The sequence below is a fragment of the Engraulis encrasicolus genome, chromosome 21 (genome assembly GCF_034702125.1).
Source record: "Engraulis encrasicolus isolate BLACKSEA-1 chromosome 21, IST_EnEncr_1.0, whole genome shotgun sequence".
Taxonomy (NCBI): domain Eukaryota; kingdom Metazoa; phylum Chordata; class Actinopteri; order Clupeiformes; family Engraulidae; genus Engraulis; species Engraulis encrasicolus.
The window spans coordinates 37,567,595-37,587,526 of record NC_085877.1 but is presented as its reverse complement, the minus strand read 5'-3'; positions in this window follow the sequence as shown (position 1 = coordinate 37,587,526).

The following is a 19,932-nucleotide window of genomic DNA, read 5'->3' as shown; positions in this document are numbered from 1 at the left end:
TGGGCATAGATTAATTTTTTTAATCTAGATTAATCTCACTGTAATTATGAAATTAATCTAGATTAATCTAGATTAATCTATATCAAAATGGCTCATTCAGAATAGGCACGATAGCGAAATAATGCCGAAAAAAAACCTTGGGGTTTCTTAAGACAGATGGCGCATTAGACCAGAGCTCATCTTTTTTTCCAAAATGCATCTCATCTTCAAAAAATGGTCATGTTGATACTTGGAGATGAAAAAATCACAGCAATATGTGTAAAGTGTGTCCAATATGTTAGGAAGCATTTACAGTTATAACATACTGAAATTTCAAAATGAACAGCGCTATAGGCTAAGTTGTAGAGGCAAATACAGATAAATCTAACAAACATTTAGGCTATTTAAACAATATTACCTCAACAATTCAGCATTTAATTTCTAATGGGGAGAGAGAGAGAGAGAGAGAGAGAGAGAGAGAGAGAGAGAGAGAGAGAGAGAGAGAGAGAGAGAGAGAGAGAGAGAGAGAGAGAGAGAATCTACCACTGACTGTCAAAAGGAGCACCGGCTCCTTTAAGAGAGGGAGGAGCTCTACGCGTAGTAGGCAAAGCAGCCATCAGCAGAGCCAGGCTACTGGATGTGCCTATCTAGAACTTACAGCACTGGCACACGGGGATTTGACAGTTGTTCTCAGAGTTAGAATGCCAGATGAGTTACAACTCGACATGAATTCAGTTTGCAAAAAAAAAGTCAAGCGCGACAACCGCGAGGTTTATTACCGTCGGACATGAGAATATCTCACTGAATCGCAAATGTGCGCGATTGCAACACAAACATTCAGCGAGAGTAGATATTGACAGTTTCAGTTTGACAATCTTCAAAATGCAAAGGACTACCACACGGAATGTTTTGCAATTATAGCACAGGCAAGATTTCTGGAAGTTGTTTATGTATTCTATGCAATGTGTGAGGAAATGTAGGCTATGTCGGGCTGGTAGCTTCTCACACACAATAATGTCTCTCTATGCTTCACCTCAAACAATAACGTCTCTTTAGTCTACCACTTGTGAAAAAACACTCAAACAACAACTACCACGGCAGAGGGATTAATGTTTTCAGCTGCAAACACTTCATATTTAGTAGGTCTGCTGAAACAACAGGTGGAGAGAGGAGAAGCGACTGGAGCGCAGTCTAAAAGCGTCTGTCAATTAAACGCTATGGTGACGTGCATACCCTAACTCCAAACCTATATTTTGAGAATAGATTAACGTGCGATATTTTCTTTATCGCGCGACAAGAGTCTCACATTATCGCAGCACGTTAACGCCGATAACGGCCCACCACTACTTAAAACATGTTTTTTCTTCTGTCTTTTCTTCTTGAATGCCTCAGATCTCCCCAATGCTACAGTGGTGGTGGTGTCTCCTCCTCCTCCTTTTTACTCTGGAGATGTCGTCACCCTCAGGTGTGACATACCAGAGTACTCAGACTGGCATCAGTATGTCTGGTTGAAGGACAACAGCCCAGTTCCTGGTAAGACCAGTGAGACCATCACCATCACACTCCCCCAAGATGCAGGCCAGTACCAGTGCAGTGGAGAGAGAAATATTCGCCCAATGGCGTCCACTGTAAGCAGCTCTGTTGACATCATCAGCAATGGTAAGTAATGGTTAATATCCTGAAAATTGAAAGAAAAATGTCTGTTGCTGACAAATGAACATTTAAAACATATATATTTTTTAATTCTTCCTGAATTCCTCAGATCTCCCCAATGCTACAGTGGAGAAGGTGTCTCCTCAGAGTCCCTTTTACGCTGAAGATGAAGTCACCCTTAGGTGTGACATCTCAGAGTACTCAGACTGGCATCAGTATGTCTGGTTGAAGGACAACAACCCAGTTTCTGGTAAGACTAGTCAGGCCATCACCATCTCACTCCCCCTAGAGGCAGGCCAGTACCAGTGCAGTGGAGAGAGAGGAGATCGTCCAATGGCCTCCACAGTAAGCAGCTCTGTTGACATCATCAGCAATGGTAAGTAATGATTAATATCCTGAAATTTTAAAGTACATTTTTAGTAGTTTATTTCCAGAATTCATGCTGCCCATTCACTAATGTTACCTTTTTCATGAATACTACCACCAGCATCAAATTCTAAGTAATCATCATGACTGGAAAAATTGCACTTTTCATACATGAAAAGGGGGATCTTCTCCATGGTCCGCCATTTTGAATTTCCAAAAATAGCCATTTGTAGCTGCAAAAATGACTGTACTCGGACCATACTAGAAAATATTTGTTTATTACTAGTACACTTTCATGTAAAGATCAAATTTGGCAATAGGCAGCCCAGTTTCAATGAGCAGCATAGTTGCAGTACCTTTCTTGACCATTTCTTGCACAGTGTCCCTTTAAAGAAAATGGTTGTTGTTATGCCTAACGAATAAACATTTAAAACATCTGTTTTTTCTTCTGTCTTTTCTTCTTGAATGCCTCAGCTCTCCCCAATGCTACAGTGGTGGTGTCTCCTCATCCTCCCTTTTACTCTGGAGATGTTGTCACCCTTAGGTGTGACATCTCAGAGTACTCAGACTGGCATCAGTATGTCTGGTTGAAGGACAACAACCCAGTTTCTGGTAAGACTAGTAAGGCCATCACCATCACACTCCCCCAAGACGCAGGCCAGTACCAGTGCAGTGGAGAGAGAAATAATCGCCCAACCACATCTACAGTAAGCAGCTCTGTTGACATCATCAGCAATGGTAAGTAATGATTAATATCCTGAAAATGTAAAGAAAATGTTTGTTATTATGCCTTAAAAAATCTGTTTTTTTCTTCTGTCTTTTCTTCTTGAATGCCTCAGACCTCCCCAATGCTAAGGTGGAGGTGGTGTCTCCTCAGAGTCCCTTTTACTCTGGAGATGAAGTCACCCTTAGGTGTGACATCTCAGAGTACTCAGACTGGCACCAGTATGTCTGGTTGAAGGACAACAGCCCAGTTCCTGGTAAGACGAGTCAGGCCATCACCATCACACTCCCCCTAGAGGCAGGCCAGTACCAGTGCAGAGGAGAGAGAGGGGATCGTCCAATGGCGTCCACTGTAAGCAGCTCTGTTGACATCATCAGCAATGGTGAGTAATTATTAATGTCCTGAAAATTGAAAGAAAAAAGTCTGTTGTTGCTGCTAACAAATTAACATTCTTTTCTGTTGATTTTCTGTCTTTTCTTCTTGAATGTGGCGGTTCTTTGTCTTCATGCCTCAGATCTCCCCAGTGCTACAGTGGAGGTGGTGTCTCCTCCTCTTCGCTTTTACTCTGGCCATAACGTCACCCTTAGGTGTGACATACCAGAGTACTCGGACTGGAATCGGTATGTCTGGCTAAAGAACAACAGCCCAATTCCTGGAAAGACAAGTCAGACCATCATCATCACCCTCCCCAGCAGGTTACCCTCCCCCGCAGGTCTGTACCAGTGCCGTGGAGAGAGAGAAGATCGTCCAAATGCGTCTTTCGTAAGCAGCTCTGTTAACATTACCGTCAATGGTAAGTATTAATGTACCTCACCGTATGGTACCTCACCTTATCTTACCATATTTCGTCTCATCTAACCATACCTAGTTACCTCATCTCACCTAGCTTACCATACCTTAAAAAAAACAATTTGTTTAGCAACAGCATTGAGTTGTATGGTAGATGTGTTTGCTTTCCTGTGAATATCTAGCAATACTGGCGGACAAACAATTAATAGAAAACATTACATTACATTGCACTTAGCTGACGCTTTCATTTATTCAAAGCGACTTACAGTCATTATTTATCAGGGTATTGGTTACAGTCCCTGGAGCAATGTGGGGTTAGGTGCCTTGCTCAAGGGCACTTCAGCCATGGATGGAGATGTAGGGAGAGGTCAGGGGGGATTCGAACCTGCAACCCCTAGATTGAAAGACCAACTCTCTAACCACTAGGCCACGGCTGCCCCCATACCAATGTTATTGGGGGGTTGCAAAAACATTCTTAGGTCGAAAAGGGTCCCTGCTGAAAAAAATCCGGAACCACTGCTGTAGCTCATCTCAACTCACTCCATCTTACCATATCTAGTTACTTGGTCGTCAAAGGGTCTAAAAACAACATTCAACTCATTACATCGATTATTATTGTAATTAATTCATTTTTCAAAATTACTCAAAATTCATGATTCAAAATTGATGATTCACATTCTCTCTTTCTCTCTCTCTCTCTCTCTCTCTCTCTCTCTCTCTCTCTCTCTCTCTCTCTCTCTCTCTATATATATATATATATATATATATATATCCCTCATTCTGTGTGTGTGTGTGTGTGTGTGTGTGTGTGTGTGTGTGTGTGTGTGTGTGTGTGTGTGTGTGTGTGTGTGTACCCGCTGTTACGTAGCCCCTTCTGTGGTGATTCTGTCCCCTCCGCCTCCCTTTAACTCGGGAGATGTAGTCACCCTCAGGTGTGACACACAAGAGTCCACATCAGGCCAGCATGTCCAATATGTCTGGTTTAAGGACAACAAGAAACTTTCAGGTGAGACCAGTAGGACCATCACCATCGCCAACCCAGGTGGCTACGTGTGCCGGAAGAAGGGAGAAGCCTACAACAGCAAGCCTCTTGAAATAACGTTCAGTGAGTGAACATTAAATGAACATTTCATCACCATTTCATCATCATTGTCTTCATATACTGTACGTGTGTTTGTTTGCATTACATGTAGTTTGTGTAGTTGGTGCATCAATTGTCCATTGTCAATTGCATGTCATTGGTGGAAAATATGTTTGTATGATGTGCAGAATGTAAAGTGTTAAAATTGGGTTTCGGGAGGTGGGGGAGCCCTTCATTCGCGGTCAAACTAGCTTTTTTACATCGCCCCATCAGGCAAATACACGTATTCTATGAAGTTATTGCCTATAATTAATATCATACATAAATCAATGTATTACTCAGTTATGAGAAAAACAGCAAGGTACCCTCATTCCTTCTTCACTGTATTAGGTTGCTAAAAATAGGTAAACAGTTAGACAGTATCACATCTGATGCATTTATGTAGCCTACTTTTTGATATTCTCTCCTGTCAGTTGGCAACAGCATGCTCTTGGACTGTCGCTACTGGGGCAAAAAAGCTTTAATTCTGACCACCATCACTGCACCATCAAGCTACAAAGGTGTAAGACATTGTAAAGAAAACACCACATCAGATGTCTATTAAGTATTCACATTAATTATGTGAATAACAATATGTTTTAAAAGATCATAAGTTTTTAATTCTCCTATAATGTCATGGGTTTAGCATGCATTTATTAGCACGTTTTATGCCCAATAAGTAACAAAGTAAAAATAATAAAAATGCATGCTATGCTGTTCTATTACATGGAGTGAAAGTGTGCACTGTCACTTTAAATCAGGCGGAGTCTGCGGAGAATCTTCTGACTCGGGCACGTCTTTTCCTTACAGATTTCCCCTTAGGCTGACTGATTATTAATAGGAACGTTCTTTTTCAGTAGTACAGTTAGTTCAGCAATCTCGCTCCGTGCATACGTATGTTTTAATTGCAACCTAAGACGACAGAGGAATTCGTTAAAGCCTATTTCAAGACGTTTTCCATAGCCTTTACAAAACCTTCCACCAACTCAGCTATGTGCTTTCGTCCTGAAGTAGGCTACAGTCCCTCTGCCTTTCCATGATATTAATAACACTTCAGTCGCGTCAAGTAAATGTTTTTTTGCTGAATTTAAAGCAATAACTTTGGCAAAAGGCGGCAATAGAGCTCGCTGCAGCAAATTATTTCTAGCGCAAGAGACGATGCACTGTTCTACACGCGAAGCTAGGATGGACATGCCGGCATCCCTGTCATTTGCTTACTCAAAACTTTTAATACGTTCCTAGCATATTTAAGCCCACATAAAGTAGGGCCTAACCTACAATCAAATGGCTACACATTCTGAGAGAAGAATCCCAAACCTGATGGTGATTTCCCCCCATTAACAAACTGCTGTTAAAGTAGGCAGACACCACGCTATTCGGCACGACTGTTTGATTAACTTTGCCTGAAAGCTAAAACAAATGAAATGACAGCTTACCTCCGTTTTGTAAAGGGCATTGTATCTATACTACTAACTTTGCACATTGAACATGAACGCATGGTGGACAGGCTGAAAGTAGTGACAAACTCGAAGCGGAGTAGTTCTAGCTGCGAGAAAGGGCAAGCGTGTCTGCTACAAACTCAAATTGAGGCGCAACGCATGTGCAAAATGCAGATGCATATAAATCAAATAATGCGGGAGTCCCTTAATATTATTTTATCATTGGAAAACTTTCATAAAAATATGATATTTCAAGAAGAGGTGAAAATATATGAAAGACAAATTTTAATATGAACACTGAGGGTGGGGCAGTAGGAGCGCAACTCCGTCTGCCTGTCCCTCCGAGGTGAGGAGGTGGAGCTGCGCTCCGGAGGGCTCCGCCCCAATTTAAACCCTGCTACTGCTAAATACACAGATACATAAATAAAGTAGTATAAAAGCCCATTCTATCTAGCCTAGAAATCTAGACGCCCCTTTCGACCGCAAATTGAATTTGCTCCCGGGGGCACGGGTCTGGCTCGCCAGGCTACATTCCATCACTAACTGCGCATCGATCTACCCACAACTTTTATTATGGCCCAATAATATTGTGTCATGTTTCTCTCTTTCTCTCTTTCTCTCTCTCTCTCTCTGTTCTTGCGTAGCCCCTAGACTGTCTCAGATAGTGAGAGTGCAGTTGCCACCTGGTGTAAATGTGGAAGATGTGGAAAAAGTGCAGGAAGCCTTCCTACAGCAGGTGAGACCAGTGTGTGTGTGTTTGTGTGTGTGTGTGTGTGTGTGTGTGTGTGTGTGTGTGTGTGTGTGTGTGTGTGTGTGTGTGTGTGTGTACTACAACTATTTATTTGCTTTGGGTGGCGGTTTAGGAATGCAATGTATCACTCTCTGGACGGCAAAAGTAGTCTACTCCTTCTTTCTCTTGGAACTCAACGTAATCCTAAACAGCCTGGCTTTTGACTAAACGAGAAGAGGGGGATAAGATAATTTATTACATATAGTATCATGTATAAGCCCCTGCAGCACTTGCAAAATATTCACATTAATATTATGAGAGAGAGAGAGAGAGAGAGAGAGAGAGAGAGAGAGAGAGAGAGAGAGAGAGAGAGAGAGAGAGAGAGAGAGATTCTAGCAGGGCTGGACTGGCAATATGGCAAACCGGGCAAAATCCCGATGGGCCGACGCCCCTAGAGGGCCGGTGATGTCGGTTTTTAAAAATAATTGTTATTAATGTTTTAAAAAAATGTGACCGGCAGCCCACAATTTTGTGCTGACGGCCCTCGGCCCTCCTCCAATGACATCAGCCCACACATAAAGGGGCTAGAGGGAGGGGGTGTCCCATTGGTGCATCTGAGTCGGACTTAACTATTCATTGCGGCCCCACCCCTACCCTGCATTACGCGCGCAAATTTGAGACACAAGCGATGGAGAGACTAAAACTAAAAGGTGGTATGGAAAAGCTTGCGGAAAAGGGATTAAAAAAAAAACTTGCAGCAGAGGCAAGATAATGTGTTCACGCATGTAGTGTTGTAGCAGCAGGAGAGGGACAACAACTTCTGCATGTTAGAAATGAAGGAGCACGCTAGGAGACAGCAGGTGAAAGCGGCAGTAGCAGCCTCTACGAGCCCTGACAGGTATGAGTCAAGTCAAGATCTGTTCTTTCAAACTTTAGGATACTCCATGCCTCTCCCCAACTCTCACTTCAGCATTAAACATTAATATTAAATAGGCCATTAATTTCCACCACCATAAGTGTGCTTGAGTGCTTTGAACCGGTCGCACGACTCGCGGACATAGGCTATTGAGAAGACAAACATTCCATACACCAAACCACTGACGTGAATAATATTAACAATATAGTAGCCACGGCAGTGTGCCAAATGTATAGCATTAAATGGAACACCAATGGTGTTGTTCTAAAGCATTCCGTGTACCAAATGCGTTTCGAAGACTGTCAAACTCGTACCTACTCTCACTAAATATTCAGCAATCGTTTGCGTAATCACATTTACCACGCAGTGAACATGTCCATATGTCATGTAACGGTTGTCGCGTCTCGCGTGTGGAAAAGGTTTGCCAAACTGTTTTTTTTTTAAATTCTTGGAGCACAATCAAACCATATTCAATAGGTTAAGACCTAGCATCACTCTCTCTATCTCTCTCAGCTGTTATTTTATCCAGGACAATTAGAAATGATAAATGATTGAAGAATTTCTTTTGAATAAGCTTTTGATACAGTTTTATCTGTAGACTATTTTATATGTAGCCTACCACTTTCAGCACTGCTCATTTTGAAACTTCAGTATGTTAATGCTTTCTTAACATATTTGATACTCTAAAGCATTGTGGTGATAGGCAGTTCATGGTTTTCTTTCATCATTCAAGCTATTAAAGTAGCTTCCTTATGCAATGAGAGATGCAATGAGAGATGATAACACGAAATTAACCCCTCTTCTAATGCACCTGTTAGAAGAAACCCTCAATTTAACATTAATCTAGGTCAATTTATGAGTAGGCTATACACTGAATACTATATTAATTTGAATATTTTGCAAGTGCTGCATACATTGTGATAAATAATATATCTCCCTCTTCTCATCTAGTCAAACCAGGCCAGGATGAGGCTGAGTTAGAGAGAGAAGTAGAGAGAGAGTAGGCCTTGATTACTTTTGCTGTGAGTGTGGTCATCTATTGCATTTCTAAACCACTGCCCAAACTAAGATTCATTTTAAATAAATAGTTGATATAGTCAGCACACATTTCCTGGTGTTTTCTGGTAGTTGAAAGAGAGATTCATGCATGAATATTGCGCCTTTTCGCATAGGCCCCTTGGTCAATAAGTAGTCGGATGTGCTCCGCTGATTATGAGAGGCCGGTCTGGGCCAAAAATGCCCGGGCCATTGTGTTCTCCCAATCCAGGCCTGGATTCTAGAATGGGTAAACAAAGATTGTGCTCCGAGAGGAGTTACAACTCTAAATTAATTCTGTTTGGCAAACCCTGTTCACTCGCGACAAGTGTTACGTTGCCTACATGGACATTTTCACTGCGTGGTAAATGTGCTGTTATGGTAAATCAGTGTTTCTCAAAGTGGGGAGGAAGCCCCCCTTGGGGGGCGCGTGAAGTCATTCTGCTTTGCCATTAAGTCAACACATTCACTTTACATTCACAATATACGTATTCATTAATTTATTCACTAATATTTAGAGAACATCATAGGTAGGCTATATACATGTATATTAGGCTTTAATAAACTTTACTAAGTCCTATTTATTTGTATTTTTGTAACCATTTTGCTCGAGGGGGGGCACAGACAGATACCCTTCCTCTGAAGGGGGGAATGGCAGGAAAAGTTTGAGAAACACTGCGGTAAATATTTTGGTAAATATTTAGCGTGAGTAGATGCTAATTCAAAACGCATTTGGCACACGGAATGCTTTAGAACAAATGGCACATACAGGCAAGATTTTAAATAAACAGGTTCGGGGAACACCGCGTGACCACATTTAAAAAGTCCTGTAGTGCTCTGACGGACTTCTGGTTCCTCCGAATGACCTACTGACTTGGACTTCTGGTTCTGTGAATGACCTCTAGCTCTTTGATATTGTTTTCAGGCCGACCAGATATGCCTGCACCAGTTACGTCCGGCACTAAAATTCTTAAATGCGAACCACCCGTGTTCATACCGAGCTCTGAATTTATCTGCACGTGACTGTGTTGCCGGATGAACCTGCTGACGTTCACGTTGTCATCACGGTTTGCGGAGAAAAAAACAAGTATTTTTCGGTTCACATTGCAAACCAACTTTCCAGTACACTAATGCTAAGATCTGCGGCGTGAACATGCAGGCTGGTTCGTGATTAGGTGCAGGAACGGGCAAAGGCCCAGTTCTTAGTCGGCCTGAATGTGCCATGAATAACCTCTAGCTCTCTGGTTCTATGAAGTTTGTCAGCAGTGGTGTAGTCTACCTTTTTATGGTGGGTATACTGTATATTTTAGCTTTTTTTGAAGTGGTTATACTGCATATATTTGTGCTATTCAAAACAATGGATCAATGAATTTTAAGTGGGTATACTGAAATCCCTGAAATTTAGAAGTGGGTATACTCCATATACCCGCGTTCTACGTAGACTACACCACTGTCTGTCAGCTTCTGTGAATCACCTTACAGTTGTCAGATTGGACAGAGGCTGAAGGCCAAGCGGTACGGTAGCCAGCTGAATGATCCCTGGTTCTCTGGCGGACCTTTGTGCTCTCAATGACTTCTGGTTTACTGAATGACATTCTGGTTGTCTTCTTCAGATTGGGGACAAGCTGAAGGCCAATGGGTTGCCATCTGATGCCAAGCTGACCTGGAAGAAGCAGCCAAATGGAAAGGTGTTCAAGAAGAAGAAGAGAAGTGAGCTTTAAAAACACCTCGAGTTTATGGTGCCTGTGCAAATGTACGCAAACCACCTTGAGTTTCCTGACTGGAAACACATTCTCACAGGAAAGGAGTGTTGACTGATCTGTTTCTTTGGGTTGTTAAGGGTATTTAAAAAAAAACTTATTTCGTTATAGTCATACGTAGGTGGCAGTGGACTAAATTAAGCAATAGCAATTTTCGGTATCCTTTAAATTGGAATACTCTGTAGATTAAGATGTTTTGGCAGTGGCGATTCTTGGGTAAACTGGGGCCCCAAGCGAAAAATCAAAATAATGAAAATTCGCAAACAAAATAATGAAAATTCACAACAAATCACCACTACTGTAATTTAATGTCTTAGCATATTCGCCATTTATAGGCTTGGGGGCCCCAAGCCACTGCCTGCCTAGCCTGGTGACAAGATGCGCCTCTGTGTTTTCTTGCCTACAGTGCATAGTGGTACAGGAAAAATATTGACATCGGTTGGTGGCTATTTGGGGTTTTTGTTTTCCTTTTCAGTGTGGAGTTACTGTCTACTTTTTAGATTGTTCACATATATCCTAAACATCACCTTTCTATATTGAACACACTGTTTTTTTATTATTATTATTATTAATTAATACTGTTTATTATTATTATTATTCTATTGTTTATCATGTTTGTTACCAGTCAAAAATAAATGTTAGAAGCTGTTTACACACATATGGATATTTTTAAAACGCGTTTTTGTTTTGTAACCAAAGTCTCATTTCAAAACGCTGGTTTTAGAGATATTCCATTTTGGGGGCTAAACACAATTGTTACAACAGAGTTTTCACTTTTATCCACATATCGAGTTTATACAGGTATACAGGGGTTGCAAAAAATAATGGAAACACCTGTCATTTTAGAGTGGGAAATTTCATGGCTCAAGTGGACCAGCCTGTTGTCCAATCATCATTAATTGCACATTGCATCAGTAAGGTGAGGATTCAATTAGCAGGGTAAGAGCATAGTTTTGCTCAAAATTTTGCAGTGCACAGAACATTATGGGTGACATATCAAAGTTCAAAAAGGAGACATTATTGGTGCGCGTGTAACTGTTGCATCTTTGACCTAGACATTAAGTCTTTTTGATGTATCAAGAGCCACAGTATCCAAGGTAATGTCTGCATACCACCAAAAAGGATGAACCACATCCAACAGTATTAACTGTGAACGCAAGAGGTAGCTTCCCACTCTAAAATGACAGGTGTTATATATATTTATTATATGGTTGTGACGTCATCGGTCGAATGCTCCATTCATTTCAACGGGGCTCCCCAACGTTCGCACGTCTGTTATTTTTCGATAACGGACGGGTTGGTCTATAACAGACCGCTGTCAATGGCAACACGACTTTTCACTGCTAAAGCGACTTTTCAACAAGACTCTAATCAGCTGCTGTGATAGACAACACCTGTTGTCCTGGCTACCTAGCTGTTGCCTAGCGGTGTTCCACAACGTCACTGTTTTGTTTTGCGCAGCAACAATCTTAACATTAAATAGGTCTAAAGAAATGCCCCCGCCATGTGTGAATCATTTAAGTATATCCATATAATAAGCGGGTTAACTTTCGGCGAGTCGGTCGCTTTGTGGAACAGCAGCACTTCAGAGAGAACAAGACCCCTCCGCTCCACTTAACGGCTAAATTTGAGGGTGAAGTGCAGGTCCAATTCACGTTCTGTCGTGCTGCTATTCCACGGTAGCGACCTTCTCGCCGAACGTTAACCCTTACATAAAATATGTTAGGGGCTGGGGATATTTTGGACTTTCAGTCTGTGAGTGTGTGAGACTTTGAGTTATGATCTATTTCTGGAGTTCATATTTATCGTTTATACATTTATGCATATTATATGCCCATTTGATTTTAATAATACTTTCGTTTTATATAGCGCCTTTCAAAACACCCAAGGTCGCTCAACGTGGTATCTGTGTAGCATACCATGTTTAGTGACATTGAGTGTTTTAGAGATAATTAAGGAATGTAAATTTAATGTTTTTTCATGAATACTTTTAAAGGGACACTGTGTGAGATTTTTAGTTGTTTATTTCCAGAATTCATGTTGCCCATTCACTAAAGTTACCTTTTTCATGAATACTTACCACCACCATCAAATTGTAAGTATTTATTATGACTGGAAAAATGCACTTTTCATACAAGAAAAGGGTGATCTTCTCCATGGTCCGCCATTTTGAATATCCAAAAATGACTCTATGTGGAACATACTACAAAATATGTGTTTATTACTTAGTAAACGTTCATGTAAAGATCAAATTTGGCAATAGGCAGCCCAGTTTCAATGACCAGTAGAGTTGCAGTACCTTTTTTGACCATTTCCTACACAGTGTCCCTTTAATTGTTTTTTGCTTGTCATATAAGTTGTGGAGTATATTTTAGTTTATATTAACCATATAAATGAGTGCTATTACAATGCCTTTATGATTGTGCATGGGTACATTGGTGGTAGCCTTGCTGAAATTGGAGTATGACCATTGTTCCACAGGTTGGTAAATGTAAATAAATAAAGAATGGCACAAAGAATTATCTGCTGTACGAAGTTGTGTGTGTAGAGGTGTATATGGCTGTCCTGTTTTTGCCTGGACCTGGGACAAAATCAGCTAAAAGATGCCCGAGGTACCCTGTCTATGGGTACACACACACACACACACTCACACTCACACTCACACTCACACTCACACACACACACACACACACACTGATACCCTGTGAGACCCACAGGGAGGCAGTGATACAGCGACTTGGACACAGTGTGAACAGACCCTGTCAGTGTATATCACGAGGAGGCTATTGCTGGTGTAACAGGTTTATTGTCTTCCACTTGCCACTGCACAAATTGGTGGGGAAATATTGCGCTGGCCCTTTAAGTTTGCAGGTACAAACCCCAACTCCGGTGAAGTTGGGACGTTTGGTAAACAGTGAATAAAATCAAAATGCTATCATTTTCAAAACATTCAATCTATTCATTAGATGGAGAATAGTGAAAAGACAACATATTAAGTGTTAAAACCGAGAAAAAATATTGTTTTGGGGGACATATGTACTCATTTCTAATTTGATAAATCCAACACGTCGAACGGAACGGCCGCGGGACGAACGCGGCCTTTCTGCTTAGTTTCGGCCGGTGTGTTTTTCTCTGCCTTTCACACTGACAGCGTCGGCGTGCGTGGCCAGTCCTGTTCAAAACCCCCCCACAGCCAAAGCTAGCGTGCTACTTTGCCATTCATTTGAATGAGACACCGCCGGTCGCCGGCCTGAAAAATACGCTCGAGTTCTATTTTTCAAATGCAGCGCGGTGCGGAGCCGGCTCCCGCGCCGCTGACGCCCGACTACCGCCGGTTGGTGTGTAAGGACAGATATGTTTCAATGTATTTTCACCGACGCCGGTAAAATTAGCGGCCGTTCCGCACCGCTTTACCGCCCTAGTGTGTAAGACTCCTAATTGTATACAAATGAGGATTGAATTTTGCCTGCGGCAGCCAATCAAATCAGCATTATCAGTGCATAAAAGTCTTAATTGATTTGATTTGTCGCAACGACCTGTTGACTGTTGAGCTGTCAGAATGGAACACTGAATTTCGCTTCTCTTCGCTTTGCTCATATCGCCGCCTCCCTTTGTCCTACAGTAATCCCCTTTGGGGTCAGTGTCCTACAGTAATCCCCTTGCCGTCAGTGTCCTACAGTAATCCCCTTGGCGTCAGTGTCCTACAGTAATCCCCTTGGCGTCAGTGTCCTACAGTAATCCATTTCGCGTCAGTGTCCTACTCCCCTTGGCATCAGTGTCCTACTCCTCTTGGAGTCAGTGTCCTACAGTGCTCCTCATGCCGTCAGTGTCCTACAGTGCTCCTCATGCCGTTAGTGTCCTACAGTACTCCTCTTGCCGTCAGTGTCCTACTCCTCATGCCGTCAGTGTCCTACTCCTCTTTGTGTCAGTGTCCTACTCCTCTTTGTGTCAGTGTCCTAATCCCCTCGGCGTCAGTGTCCTACTCCCCTTGGCATCAGTGTCTCCCTGTGTCCCTGCGTCAGTGTCCCACGCCTCTTGGCGTCAGTGTCCCACAGTATTCCTCTTGGCGTCAGTGTCCTACTCCTCATGCCGTCAGTGTGCTACTCCTCTTTGTGTCAGTGTCCTAATCCTCTTTGTGTCAGTGTCCTACTCCTCTTGAAATCAGTGTCCTACTCCCCTTGGCATCAGTGTCTCCCTGTGTCCCTGCGTCAGTGTCCCACGCCTCTTGGCGTCAGTGTCCCACACCTCTTGGCATCAGTGTCCTACACCTCTTGGCGTCAGTGTCCCACGCCTCTTGGCGTCAGTGTGCTACACCTCTTGGCGTCAGTGTCCTACTCCTCTTGCCGTCAGTGTGCTACTCCTCTTTGTGTCAGTGTCCTACTCCTCTTGAAATCAGTGTCTCCCTGTGTCCCTGCGTCAGTGTCCTACGCCTCTTGGCGTCAGTGTCCTACAGTACTCCTCTTGCCGTCAGTGTCCTACTCCTCATGCTGTCGGTGTCCTACTCCTCTTTGTGTCAGTGTCCTACTCCTCTTTGTGTCAGTGTCCTACTCCTCTTTGTGTCAGTGTCCTACTCCTCTTTGTGTCAGTGTCCCACGCCTCTTGGCGTCAGTGTCCTACTCCCCTTGGCATCAGTGTCTCCCTGTGTCCCTGCGTCAGTGTCCCACGCCTCTTGGCGTCAGTGTCCTACTCCCCTTGGCATCAGTGTCCTACAGTACAGTACTCCCCTTGCCGTCAGTGTCCTACTCCTCATGCCGTCAGTGTGCTACTCCTCATGCCGTCAGTGTCCTACTCCTCTTTGTGTCAGTGTGCTACTCCTCTTTGTGTCAGTGTCCCACTCCTCTTGCATGCATTTCGCTCATCACATTTGGACGACATGCAGATAAACAGCAGTCCATCAGTGTCATACAAAACCCTGATCTGACTTCCCCAGTGAGATTAACTGACTAATAGACTGACTGATCTGATCAATTGAATGATTGATTGACTGGCTAGTTCATTCATTGATAGTTTTGTTGGCTGTTTGGTTGGCTGGTTGATTGATGGATGGATTGATTGATTGATTGATTGATTGATTGATTGATTGATTGATTGATTGATTGATTGATTGATTGATTGATTGACAGACTGATTGTCTTGCATGTTCTTTGTTTGCTTTCTGTTTGTGTATTTACAACATTAGCTGTCAATGGATATATATATTTAACACGACTGGCAAAGCAACCCTACCAACTAATACAATATTTGCCATGCAACACTCCATAGTATTGTAAGTGTGTGCATGTGCGCGCACGTGTGTGTGTGTGTGTGTGTGTGTGTGTGTGTGTGTGTGTGTGTGTGTGTGTGTGTGTGTGTTTGTGTAACAGACCACCATCATTGTGTGTGCTACTCTGTGTCAGTGTGTGTGTGACATGTCTGTAGCTGTGTGCATGCAATGTTTGTACAGGACACCTAAAAGCTGCCAGTCAGTGGGGTCACAGTGAAAGAAGTTTCCGTGGAATGATGCAAAATGTCAACAACAAAGATGCCCAGTCTAGTACAGGAACCTACATGCAGATGAATTTCACTGGAAAATGGCAGGCAGGGCCTAGTGTATGAAATCTCTCTCTCTCTCTCTCTCTCTCTCTCTCTCTCTCTCTCTCTCTCTCTCTCTCTCTCCCTCCTCCATCTCTCTCTGTCTCTCTCTCTCTCCCTCCTCCCATCTCTCTTTCTCTCTCTCCCTCTATCTCTCTCTCTTTAAAATGACAACAAATCTTGAACTGATCAAAAAAAGTGTTCACAAACAAAGGACTGTGGACAATTGATGATAGCAGAAGTTTGACATTCAGATGGTAACAATGCTATTTTGGACCCTGGGGGCTTTCTCAATGTGTTTTTCTTTTATTGAGAGTGTTAAGGACAAGGCTCCTCCCTTCTCATGCCGAGGGGAGATGTTGTAGGGGAAATATTGTATGTTTTGAACTCGTAAATCTCTCTCTCTCTCTCTCTCTCTCACTCACTCACTCACTCACTCACTCACTCACTCACTCACTCACTCACTCACTCACTCACTCACACACACACACACACACACACACACACACACACACACACACACACACACACACACACACACACACACACACACACGCAAGTGAGAAGTGAGGTTCCCACACCCGGCTTGAAACGCTGGAATGGTCAGGGGAACCAAACATGTGCTCTGACCGCAACATCAAAGTGCCAGGCACCATGGCAAGACATTCAGAAAACACTACACTGTGGCCAACATATCCAGGGTCCCCTCACACTGAGGACAATCAATCCAGGGGCTCTCCCTGGGTCCCCACACTGGGGTCAACCTATTCCATGGTGTCCCTCACACTGGGGCACATTGTCAACCTATCTTGGATTCATCCTATCCAGGGGCCCCTTGTACTTGGGTCAACCTATCCCTTGGGGTCCCTCACACAGGGGTCAAACAATTAAGGGGCCCCTTCTGAAACTATCCTGGGATCTGGCTAACCAGGGGTCTCCCTGAGTCCTCACACTAGAGACACCTCACGCCATCCTGGGGCCCCTTGCACTGGGGCCAGTCATAATCCTGGGGGTCCCTCACAGTAGGGACATTCTATTTAGGGTCTCCTCACACAACCGTATCTCTTTCATTTCGTGAAGTATTCACGAAAAACATAACTTTAGTTTTCGTGGTGCATTCACGTTATTGCCCGTTTTTCGTGGTTGGGCAACAAAACGCTGCCTATTCATTTGAATTGCCCGACTGCTGCCTAGCGACCCACTAGTTTGACGCCCTTTCGGTACCGTCACATGGTAGCCTAATCAAACATTTCAAACAAGCAATTTAGGGTTAGGGTTAGGGTTAAGGTTAGGGTTAGGGTTAGGTTTAGGGTTAAGTAGGGTTAGGGTTAGGTTTAGGTTTAGTTTTAGGGTTAAGGTTAGGGTTAGGGTTAGGTTTAAGTTTAGGTTTAGGGTCGTATGACATAAGGCGTAAGGAGTGTATCAGCAGTGTTCTGTCAGCACCCCCTCCCCGCCCCTGCAGACGCTTGGATAACCATAGCAGCAGTCAATTCGAGAAGGCAATTCAAATGAATAGGCAGCGTTTCGTTGCCCAACCACGAAAAACGGGCAATAACGTGAATGCACCACAAAAATTAAAGTCATTTTTTTCGTGACTACTTCACGAAATGATAGAGATAGGGCTCCCTCACACTGATCATTTCCTGGCGCCCTCACACGGGGGCCATGTTATTCCTTGGGGTTCCTTGCACTAGGGTCACCCTATCCAGGAGCTCCACACACTGGGGTATCTTGCACTAGGGCCACACTGTCCAGGGGTTCTTCACACTGGGGTATCTTGCACTAGGCGCAGGGGTGCTCAACTAGAAACTGAAAAGGTCCACTCGCCAAATTTCGTATGTTTCCAGGGTCCAAAAAAGTCGCTACGGACCGATGCAGAAAATAGCCTCACTCGCTGGCCGCACTGGCCTCTTGCTCACTCACTGAGTTGTCATAGTGATGATACTTTCATTTGTCATAAGACTGGCGAAATACACCTATAGATCACATAGCAGCGAAATCTCATGTATAATTTATACATATTAAATACAGATGGCTTTTGTCTTGGTCCGGATGACATTGCGTTTGGGTCCGCATCCGGACCTGGGTCCGCCAGTTGATCATGTCTGCACTAGGGCCACACTGTCCAGCGGTTCTTCACACTGGGGTATCTTGCACTAGGGCCACACTGTCCAGGGGTTCTTCACACTGGGGTATCTTGCACTAGGGCCACACTGTCCAGGAGCTCCACACACTGGGGTATCTTGCACTAGGGCCACACTGTCCAGGGGTTTTTCACACTGGGGTATCTTGCACTAGGCGCAGGGGTGCTCAACTAGAAACTGAAAAGGTCCACTCGCCAAATTTCGTATGTTTCCAGGGTCCAAAAAAGTCGCTACGGACCGATGCAGAAAATAGCCTCACTCGCTGGCCGCACTGGCCTCTTGCTCACTCACTGAGTTGTCATAGTGATGATACTTTCATTTGTCATAAGACTGGCGAAATACACCTATAGATCACATAGCAGCGAAATCTCATGTATAATTTATACATATTAAATACAGATGGCTTTTGTCTTGGTCCGGATGACATTGCGTTTGGGTCCGCATCCGGACCTGGGTCCGCCAGTTGATCATGTCTGCACTAGGGCCACACTGTCCAGGGGCTCTTCACACTGGGGCCATCCTATTCAGGGCCCTCGCTGCCCTGGGGTCACACTATCCTATCCAGGGCTCCCTTGTACTTGGGTCAACCTATTCCTGGGAATCTCTCACGCTCACACTCAACGTTTTCCTGGGCTCCCTCACAATGGGGACACACTACCCAGGGGGTCCCTCACAATGGGGACACACTAACCCGGGCCATCTCACTCACAGAGAAGTAATTTGTGTTTTCTTGATGCCAGCACCTTTGCATATGATGACCGTTCTAGTTCCTCGAAACATCACACAGATGTCACTGTCATCGAAAGATGCAAATAGATGGTGTGTGAGAGAGAGAGAGAGAGAGAGAGAGAGCTCTAAATTTGGACTGTATGCGTGTCTTTGCGTTTATTTGAATAGCTGAATAACTGTGTAAGATTGTACAGCTTGTGCATTCATCGCCTGCGACTTGCTCATCAGGCCTGATGGGTCTATGCAAATCCTACAGCAGAAAGCAGACGTCAGGCAAATGACGTATTCCACCATCGTGTGCTACTGTATGTCAAAGCCCCTGGCCCTTGCTGGATGGGAGGGAACTTTTGGGGGAGTCACCAGGAAAAGATCAGCTTTAAAACACAGGGAGGGGACGGGACACAGGACAGTAGGTAGCAGCGGTGGCAGACACAACTTCTCGTATAAAGGACGTCTTCCACAGCTGAGCAAAGACCCTTTAACAGGCAAGCTTTCCTGGAAACGACATCCTCCACTGACCACAGACCCTCTAACGTACTGCAAGTGTTCTCCAAGACAGGACACTTTACCCAGCTGGCCAGGTAAGAGCATTTCCAGAAAAAAATGGATGAGTGACGTAAATTCAAACAAACTAAGATGCTGCTTCCATGCAGCTGGATATTAGAGCAAGTTAGATCCCCGGGATATTTTTTGTCCTGTTTAGGTGTAAACGCAACATGTGGATAAAAATAAAAACTCCATTGTAACAGGAACGTTTTACCCCCCTAAATGGGATATTTTTAAATCAGGATTTTTGATATGTGGATTTTAAAACTCTGTTTACGTGGAAATGGTAGGCCAAAACCAATGCATTTTCAAAAATATCCCGCTACATGGAAACAGCACCTATATCAGCGTTAACAGCTGTTGCTATGTCTGAGAGCTGGTTAGTCATGCATAGTCAAATGTAAATTAGTTGTCATAAACAGCTGTGTTGT